The sequence below is a fragment of the Sitophilus oryzae genome, unplaced genomic scaffold, assembly GCF_002938485.1.
Source record: "Sitophilus oryzae breed Bouriz unplaced genomic scaffold, Soryzae_2.0 scaffold_1629_pilon_pilon, whole genome shotgun sequence".
NCBI classification, from domain to species: Eukaryota; Metazoa; Arthropoda; class Insecta; order Coleoptera; family Curculionidae; genus Sitophilus; species Sitophilus oryzae.
In genome coordinates this window covers 73742-84807 of record NW_022146313.1, presented here as the reverse complement: position 1 = coordinate 84807, position 11066 = coordinate 73742, and positions in this window count along the sequence as shown.

Here is an 11066-nt window from a genome sequence, read left to right as displayed (position 1 = left end):
TGTTCTCTGCTTTTACGTTTGCTTCTTCTTTTCAACGGAGTTTGATGTTGAAAAGTACTTTATTAATAAACTGTTAAGCTCGTTAGACAGCTCAAGTGAAGATTTACAGGTCCAATATTATAATAGATCAATAATAAATAAACAAATCTAACCAATATTTATATTTTTATAGCTTACAAAACATTAACGATTACTTGTTGTCTTGTTGTTCATGTTACAGTTTGTGTCCGGGAAAGGTTCATTGTTTCATGGTTGTTTCATAGTTGTAAGAAATAATAAAAATAAATTAATTTCTTTCTGGGAGGGGTAATTAGCCCCATTACCCCTCCCGTATATGCGCCCCTGGTTCGTGCCATAAAGATGGAGAGCTGACCTCTCTGAAGCTATTTCAGATACTGGCTTTTGTCAAAGCCCTGAGAGTGTATGATGAGTTATTTTTAACTCGTTATATCTAAAAAAGCCCTCCTAAATAGTCTACATTCTACATTATCTCCTTGTAGGTATAGCAACCGCAAAGAAATATTTGCACGTCAAGTAGAATATACCTTCTAACCAACGAAAATTAGACGTTTTTTTTCTTCTATTTCTTTTTGCTGAGCTTATTCCTCTAGTCGACGCCACGTCTCAGGCGAATTAAGAAAAGCAATAAACGCTATCTTTAATTAAGATTTTTTCCTCTCCTCTGTTTCTCACGACATAATTTCCTGTTTGCGGTTTTCCCCATTTTATAAGCGGTTCATTAAGTCGCCTTAATTAAAAGGAATTTTCCGAGTGAGTCGGGAAAAGGCATTATGGGTCTGGCAGTATTTCACTAACGGTTGGTTCGTTTCGATCAAAAAAATGTGTTGGTTTACAATAAAGTTATCACCTATTCTCTTTTGGATTATTTCAAGTTTTGGTATATCTTTAACATTTAGCCGAACTATCTGTATTTTTTAAAGTTAGTTTTTATTGCTAATAAAATATATAATTCAGAATTTTTATATTTTTATAGATGTATTATTCTGCTCAGTCCTACTACTCTGGGTGCTAATCCACCAAGGGATAGAAGGCAATGAAAAAGCAAACGATCTAGCTAGAAAAGGAGCGTAGAACACTCCACTAACTAGGCAAGAACCGTTTTGCTTCCCCAGTCGAATCCAACTTACAGTAGAACTCAAGAACCTAGAAGACTCCATTCGTAACCTGGGATGGAATTCTCCAACAGGTAAGACACTCGAAGAAATTTCTCAAGACTTACGACCGAGAAAATACAAAGATTTTCCTTGATTTAAGTAAGAACAATCTTTGGATTGTCACGGGGTTTTTAGGAGAACACTCTCAATGAATACCTCAGTAGATTAAAGCTAAGAAACAACGGCGAATGTAGATTCTTCATCTTCTTCTTCTTCTTCTTTTAGAAGGCGTATCGCCTGTTTAGTTCCGGTTTCCTCCTCGTCTAAGCAACTCTTGCGAGGTTGATTGCCAACTGTCTTGCCAACGTTTAGGTGGTCGTCCAGTAGGTCTTCTGCCATGGGGTACGTTGTTGCGAATTATTATGGCCATTCTGTCGGGGCCCATTCTATTGACATGCTGGTTCCATTCTATTCTCATTCTCATGAATGTAGATTCTGTGGAGAAAATGCAGAAACACCAGGATCGCTGAGTTAAACACAATTTCCTGATTAAATATCGATTTTAGGTATAGGAAGTTCTTAATAAAACAAAAAGATATATAAAACCTTGTTCGATTCTGATACAAAATACAGGATGTTCCATTTAAAGTAATGGAGAAAAATACAATATTTAGTTTTAGACTTGCCCTGTATAATATATCCAACAAGATTGTAAATTTTGGTAGACCGAATTTTGAAGAAGACACTATTATACAGTACTTCCTGTTAAAAAAATAAAATTTTAAGAAATAAAATTTAGAATTTTAAGAGAACTTTAAATAAGCAGCAAATTTAGTTTAAAATGGTAATTACATAGTATTTGATATTACGGTATTTTTAGAACGGAAATTTAGTGAAAAATCAACCGGGAAAAAAATATACAGTATTCTTTTATATGATTTGAAAATATGTTTGAATATGCCTGTATGTGGACAAAAATATTTTCAAAATGTGAGTTACCATTGCCTTCATATTATGTAGAAAAATTGAAACAAAATTCACAAACCAAAAACCTAATATAGAGCTTTTCGAAAACCTAAATATATATATATATATATATATATATATATATATATATATATATATATATATATATATATATATATATATATATATATATATATATATATATATATATATATATAAAGCGAGGGTCCTAGCTACTTGCCTTTTTTATTTGATTTGAAAATATGTCTGAATCTGAAAAACTGAAAAAATTTTTTTTGAAAATGTGCGTTACCATTGCCCCCATATTATGTAGAAAAATTGAAATAAAATTCACAAACCAAAAACCTAATATAGAGCTTTTTCGGAAACCTAAATCACCCTGTATAAAAGTGTCGGTAAACAAAAAGGATTCCAATTTTCTGAGAGGAGTCACACTGGAGTAAAAAATGTACAGGGTGGGTCAAATTCGACGGTTTTAAATGGAAACACCCTTTTCTATAGGAGATAGACGAAAACCAGTGTTCGGAGCCAATATTTATCAAAAACATGATGGTGAAAACCGCACATCAATAATATCTGTTACCGTTTCAGAGTTACGGGGTGTTTTTCAAAACATGAGCATTTTTAACAAATCACTGTAACTTTTTGCTATGGAAAATTTTGTATTTCTTTAAGATAAAATACTTCCAAAGCACCTTTATTCGCTACAATTTAATGGTTTAAGTATAATGTATTTTAAAATTAATAATTTAAGAGTTATCAACAGAAAAATATTTTTTATTTGGGACACCCCTCTATTTTTAATTAACTGAAAAGAATTTAAAATTACCTTTCCAAAATATAGCACGCTTGATATTTTGTTATAATCCCCATCTGAAATACAGAATTTTTATAAGTTCGCCACTTTTATATAGTCGGCTTCCTCCCACTTATTGATGATATAACCTTAATCGTCGAAAACATATTTTTCCAGCAAACTTACGACGCATCGCCTCTGAACGCTCTGAAGTTATCAGCAAATTTTTGCAGCCAATTTCAAGAATAATTAGCTAAGAAGATTAATAATAATAAGGATAGCTAACTTCAAGATCCCAGCCGTTGGCCGTCGAGGATTCGCGTGACTTAGTGCCCATGGATCTAATCCTATGGATATTTGCGGAAGAACAATTGCATTGATATATGTCTTACCACATAATCTAGACAAGATTTAAAAATACTTCAAAGGCACCGTGCAATATAGCTTCTCTAAATCTATAAATACCAGATGCGTGTCCAAATTTCGAGCTCTCCTTTTTTCAATTTTTTGTTGTAACACAAATATGTTGTCTATACAAGAACGCATCTTTCACCCCTACTGAGTTAATGAACTCCGCGAGAAATTTCTTCAAAACTGCCTTCACTCTCTCATAACAGAAGACGGTCGATATGTCGAACACCTTGTAGCTTAAAAACTCATGTCTTGTTTGCTATTTATTTTTATTGTTATTACATATAGTTTAAATGTGTTGATGTTGGTCTAAATGTTTTAAATTATTATAAAATTCTGCATTTCTCATAGCAAATATTATTTCGTTTTAATTGATGTTCACAGCTAGAATTTTTGCTCAACAGCCGGTGCAGTTCAAAGCCCCTACTAATTTAAAAGCGGGCGAATTTTCAATACTCTATATCTCGAAGAGGAATCATGAAAATATCAAGTGTGTTATATTTTGGCAAGGTAATTTTAATTCTTTTTCAATAAATTAAAAATATACAGGGTGTCCTATGGTAAAATCAAATTTTCATGTAGATAATTCTTAAATTTATTAAATTTAAAAATTATACTTCTAAAACCATTACATTCTACGTTTCTGGACACTGCTTTGGAAATGTTTTCATAAAAAATACAAAAATTTTCTAAAGAAAGTTACAGTGAAACCTATAGAAAAATCTATCTCCTATAGAAAAGGGTGTATCCATTTAAAAGCGTCGAATTTGACCCACACTGTACAAGTACTGCCAAAATATAATTTTCCTGCCAAGCGATGGCCATTGAGTGCGAAGAAGACTACCTATATCTGCCATACAATTATAGGCGTCTGCTGTAAGACTGATGCCAACGACTGCCAGCGACTGCCATTGATTGCCAAGAAAATGTACATGTAATTCCAACAGTGAGAGACCCCTCGCAATTTTCGTATGCATGAAGAGTATAGGCATACTAGACCTTTAACCAGTGGTGAGATAATCAAAATTTTAAAATTCAAAATTGTTTAAGATTAAACATCAACAAAAAAGTCGTTTACCGCATATAAGGCTCTCTCCAGTAAGTATGATTTCAGAGCTTTGCGAAATGCGGGAAAGAATAAAAGCGACTAGATATCCACAGGCAGATGATTGTCCATTTTTTTGGCATTGTACAGTATTGAGCCTTTAACTAGTTCTGAGCTCGGGGTTGGCAGATAAAGATCGTGATCCGCATTCCTAAGTGGATATTTGTGGAATAGCAGATATGTGTTTGCGGATTAAGCAAACAGATTCAAAAATGGATAAAGAAGGAAGTAAGTATTTTGAAATTTTTAAAGAAATTCTGGCAATAAGTTCTACTATTCAGTCCCACTAAATATCGAACTGCTCTCTTTTGAAGTTTGAAAATACGATTAAATTTTGTCGCGCAGCAAGTACCCCAGAATGGAAGAGCATAACGAAGATGTGACTCAAAAATGGCATAATAGACTATTCTAGAGGTTGATAAGTTAAGTTCCTTAGAAACTGATCTTAGCGCAAATCAGGCAGCGCTTAGTTTCTTTGCTGCGATGTGCAAATCCCATTTTAACAAGTTGTCTAGAACAAGTCCTAAGAATTTCACCACGACGTCAATAGGGGTGTTATTAAGTACAAAAGGTACTTTTGTATGACAAAACTTTAGTTTTTATAGGTTTAGGCATAGGAGATTAGAATCGCACCAAGATTTAATGGTGCGTAAGTCACTGGATGACACGAACAAGAAAACAAGAAAACAGCGGACCGGAAATAACTAAAGAAGAGGTCATCCATGCTATAAAATTACAAAAGATGGAAAAGCCGCAGGGCCTGATGAGTTACCCTCTGAAATTCTCGAGTTGATAGAAGAGGAAAACATACACAGTCTAACTGATCTGTTCAACACCATATACAGAACAGGTATTATACCCAGGGAATGGTTGCTATCAGCGTTGGTCACTATCCCGAAAAAACATAATGCAAGGCAATGCACAGACTTTCGAACAATCAGTCTTATGAGTCATACGCTAAAAATACTTCTGAAAGTGATACATCACAGGATTTACAAAACATTAGAACAGGATATCAGGGAGACTCAATTCGGTTTCCGAGATGGCTTAGGCACAAGAGAAACACTATTTGCTTTGAACGTTCTCGCCCAACGATGTATGTATATGAATCAGGATCTCTATATATGTTTCATTGATTACAACAAAGCCTTCGATAGGGTCCGACACGAACAGCTTATCCAGCTTCTGAAAGAAAAGAACTTAGACACCAGAGATATAAAATTATTACGAATCTTTTATTTTAATCAAAAAGCAGTGGTAAAATAGAAGGGAATAACACCGAAGAAATAGAAATCCGTCGAGGCGTTAGGCAGGAGTGCGTGCTATCACCGATGTTATTTAACCTCTATTCAGAGGAAATAATGAAACGAGCATTGACGATGAAACGAAAGGACTAAAAATTAACGGAGTGCCTATCAACAATATAAGATATGCGGATGATACGATCCTGATAGCTGCCAACCTAAACGATTACAGATATTAGTAGATAAAGTTAATACATCGAGTGAAGAGCTCGGACTGTCACTAAATGTAAAAAAGACAAAATTTATGATAATATCCAAAACAACACAAAAACAATTCACAAATTCATATAAATAACCACACCATAGAAAAAGTTGACAGTTATAAATACTTAGGTACAATTGTAAATAAAAATAACGACTGTTCTGAAGAAATTAAAACTAGAATAAGACAGGCGAGAACAATATTTGTGAAAATGAAAAGAGTGCTCTGTGGCAGCGATCTCAGCTTGGATTTAAAAATCAGAATGGTGCGATGCTATGTTTTGTCGGTGCTGTATTATGGTGTAGAGGCTTGGACTCTGAAGAAACTTGACATAAGGAAACTAGAGACATTCGAAATATGGTTGTACCGTAGAATACTTAGAGTAAAATGGACCGATAAAGTGACCAACATGGAAATCCTGAAAAGAATAAAAAGGAAAAAAATTATCATAACGGTAAAAAGCGTAAACTTCAGTACCTTGGACACGTCATGAGAGGAGAAAGGTACCACCTACTCCAACTGATATTACAAGGAAAAATTCAAGGAAAGAGAAGTGTAGGAAGAAGGCGCCACTCATGGATGAGAAACTTACGTGACTGGTTCGGGTGCAACACAAACCAACTATTTCGGTCGGCTGTGTCACGAATACGTATAGTACTGATGATTACCAACCCTCGCAACGAAGAAGGCATTTGAAGAAGAATAGTGCCGTAACATCTGGACCGCTCCAAGTGAAACTAATCCTCCGCAAAGAGACAGATTTTACCGCTTAAGTCTAGATTTGGTAATGTCGTTGAAAAACACCCGAAACAAAATAGGGCCTAGTACTGAACCCTGAGGAAATCATCTGCATTATATCATATCTATGTCTAAAAATTGAGGCAAATATAATTAAGATAAAATTTATAGCAAAACGAGTGTATTTTCCATTTTTATTTATAGATCTTTAAAGAAAAGTCATTTTATACTTATAAACAAACCGTCCTGTCTCAATTTTCCTACCGGATTAGTTTCCGAACTTTCTCAATTTAATCTATTCCAAGAAGATTAAAACTTTTATTATCATTTTACTGAGAAATAAGTCCAACTCTCCAAACGAAATTCTACTCTTAACAAGCAACAAATTTCTTTATCGTCGACCGAACAGTATAACAAACTGTTTTAACTAAAACATTTTTATTGTTTTTTCGTTTTTAGTAGTCTAGAATGAACGGGATTCTAACGGGATCCAATTAAGGAAGTTTTTCGAGAAAGTACGCAATTATTTACTGGAAACTCGCTTATCTACGATGATATTATCCGTGCTGATTTAGAAATCCTTGTCGTTTATCTCGTGACATTAAGATTCTAAACATTAATTCCTAAACTTTGCTCTTTTAATCCGATTCAGTAGACGGATGTTGTTTCTTTTTGATAGTATGCATTGGTTAAAGAAAATATCCGATATAGTCCTTGATAAAATTGTTTAGAAGAATCTGATATAGTCCGTCCAACGACAAGATCCTTGACAGTGATAGATGTGTCTGTCATTTTAATTTCAAAGTATTTTATTTTATTTTACAAAGAAATAAGTTGGTACAACTGGAACGCTTAGCAGGAAATTAATATATTTAAAATTTGACTGATAAGTGATTACTTCAAAATATTGCGAAAAAAAACTGTAGAAAACTGAAAAAATGTAATCGATTTATTTTATTTAAAAAACGGTATGTGTTAATACAAAACAAACAAAAATAAAACACCACATACCAAAAAAATATGAAAAAGAACTATTTCTTATTTTCAATCTTCAAGGAACTTCCCGCATTTATTATTATACTTATCAAAAATAGCAGGTTAGTCGTGACTGACTAAGTTTATAAAAAAAGTCAAAATATAAGTGAGGATGCAGTCAAAAATCACCACATAGGCTAATAAAACTACTTTTTCAAATTTGTCAAGCTTTCGAGAATTTTATTCCCATCATCAGGACAGTTTGACTGAGTCAATTAGCAAAAAAAACATCCTCTGCACAAAAAGGCCTTAAAAAACTAGTATCATATGACATTGGAATACAAGGACATTTCAATTATAAAATATTAAAATACATATCCAACGACATTACTTTTCCTTTAAACACAAAACAAAAAAGATTTTTTAAAATTTACTAAAGTAATTTCTACATTGTCGTTTCGAGCTCGATCAAACAGTGACTTCAGTCGCGCTTTTTCTTGCACTTGAGTGTATCTTAAGCGGCCCATACATTATCCAACAAATTGCGCAACAAAGCGATGCGCAACGTTGCGTTGCACAACTGATTCAGCGGTCCATACACTATCAAACAAGCTGCGCAACAAAGCGATGCGCACCGTTCCGTTGCACAACTGCATCACCTATGTACTTAGTAAAATTTTGATCAAACTTTTTATTAAAAGTTGTGCATTGTTTGAGAAACAATCATGCCCTCAATTGCCATTGCGTCAATTATTATCGTATATACCCTAGATGATGTCAATGATACCAAAAAGCGAAAAAGAAAACAAAGAATTTGGATGAAAGAACTAAAATATTGCACAACGAAGCGCAACACACACATACACTATACAACGCGCTGCGCAAACGCCTGTTGCACAAAATAATTCAAACATTCTTGAAACTTATCAAACAATTGCGCAACGCATCAAACGTTACCATACATTGGCAACTCGTTGCGCAACAGCCTGTGTTGCGCAATTTGTTTCATAATGTATGGGCCGCTTTAGGTTGTATTCCGTTGCAAAACCAGGCGAACCAGACCGGTAAACTACGGTAAAGAGCGGTTCCTGAAAAACATCGATTTGATACGGAACGGTTTGATAAAATACTGGAAATGTCCATATTACTAAACGTCAAATGTTGACGTTTTCTAAATTTCAATACCTCTATTATAAAATTTATTTTTAATGCATTTTTAATGTACCTGTTCTCTGCTTTTACGTTTGCTTCTTCTGTTTAATATTGAAAAGTACTTTATTAATAAACTGTTAAGCTCGTTAGACAGCTCAAGTGAAGATTTGCAGGTCCAATATTAAAACAGATCAATAATAAATAAACAAATCTAACCAAAATTTATATTTTTATAGCTTACAAAACATTCACGATTACTTGTCTTGTTGTTCATGTTTTCTTTAAATGTTCCTAACTTTAAGAAACAATGGCTGCATAATAAGTTTAAATGGTCCTAAAAAGTCATTCGATTTAGTTAATGAAATTTATTTACCTTTACTGCCCAAATTAAATGAGAATTTCACTCGAACTTCCAATATTTGCTTGATTTCTATCACATAAATGACATTGATTGACAAATAAACCAGAAAAACCAGCCTTCTCGCGCTGTTTAGTTTGGTGACAGTTATAACCGAATTTTTCAGGAACCGTGTTCCGTAATAAGGAAACTTTCAGGAAACCGATAGAAACCGAACATAAAACCATAACCAAGGTAAGCAACAGAATACACCCTAAAAGGCTGTATTCCGTTGCAAAACCAGGCGAACCAGACCGGTAAACTACAGTAAAGAGCGGTTCCTGAAAAAAATCGGTTTGATACGGAATGGTTTTGGTAAAATACTGGATACGTCAAATGTTGACGTTTTCTAAATTTCAATATCTTTATTATAGAATTTATCTTTTAATGCTTGTGTCTTCGTTTCAATGGAGTTTAATATTCAAAAATACTTTATTAATGAACTGTTAAACTCGTCAGACAGCTCAAGTGATGAAGATTTGCGGGCCCGTGGCCACATAGGTAACTGATCGTTTATATTTTTATACGAAACCTATATATATTATATCTTAATTATAAACACTTGAGTAAGTTTATTTTTTTAGATCCATTTGTAGTCGATTTAATATTGGAGCAGCTACTGCTCTCAGGAGTGTAAGACGAGTTGCAAATGCATTATGCTCAAGGAGTAATGAATTTATAAAGTGGCCAATGGAAGAAGAAATGAATAACGTAATTGAAGGGTTTCGAGAAAGGGGATTTCCAAATACTATTGGTGCAATTGATGGGATTCATATCAATATTCCAAAACCTAAAAATCATGGATTGTCCTATATAACTAGGCATAATAATTTTAGTATTATACTACAGGTAAGTACACATTTGAAAATATATCATTTATAAATTATACAATTTATATTTTTAGGGTGTCTGTGATCACAAACTGATGTTTCTTGATTTTTATGCAGGGGAAGTAGGCTCGTGCCATGATTCACGAGTCTTGAAGAACAGTGAATTATGGCATAAAATTATACAAGCGCCAGAAATGTTTTTCCCACACAATAGTCACCTAATAGGTGATAAAGCCTACCCTTGCCTGCAGCAACTGCAAGTGCCCTATAGAGATAATGGCCATTTAACGGATATTCAAAAAAAAAATAACTTCAAACTTTCATCAGCAAGGAGTGTTATTGAAAGGGCCTTTGGATTGTTAAAGGGGAGATTTAGATGCTTAAAATTTTTTGACGTTAGAAAAGAGCAATTGATACCAAAATATGTAATAGCTTGTTGTGTCCTTCATAATATTTGTATATTAAACAACGATATAATAGATCTTGAACACAAGTACTATAATGAACATTCAATTTGAACAAAGACATTTTATTACAACTAGGACAACATAAAAGAGAGTTAATTTCTCAGAAACTTTTCCATGAGCAGCAATAAGAATTATCTTTATGCTTGGTCTAGTTTTCTACTACCTCATTGTTTTCCAATTTCTGAATAAAATATGTTTAATAAAAAATGTTTTATTATCTAAAATTTCCCTAAAAACACAACACAATAAACTACTCTATGGAACTATTTTGTTCGTTGCCACTGCTTCCCACTTTTGGCCAGTTCTTAAACCATTCAAACATTTCGCTTTTTAATGCCATTTTTTCGTCGTGGCGTGCCTAATTTCTTTTGTCTAGAATATTCCGCTGCTTGACGCAGTAGCAACTGGCTGAAATTTTGGATCCCTATGATAGAGATCTCATGGAATTCTTCATAAAATATCCAGAACACAGGAGAATTTCCTGTTTTATTTTTCTCTGTTAATACTTTGTCATAGGTCTTCTTTAAATTGCGCCATTTTTCATCGCATTTGTAGCCGGGTTAACTAATTCCATTTTTTTGTAATTC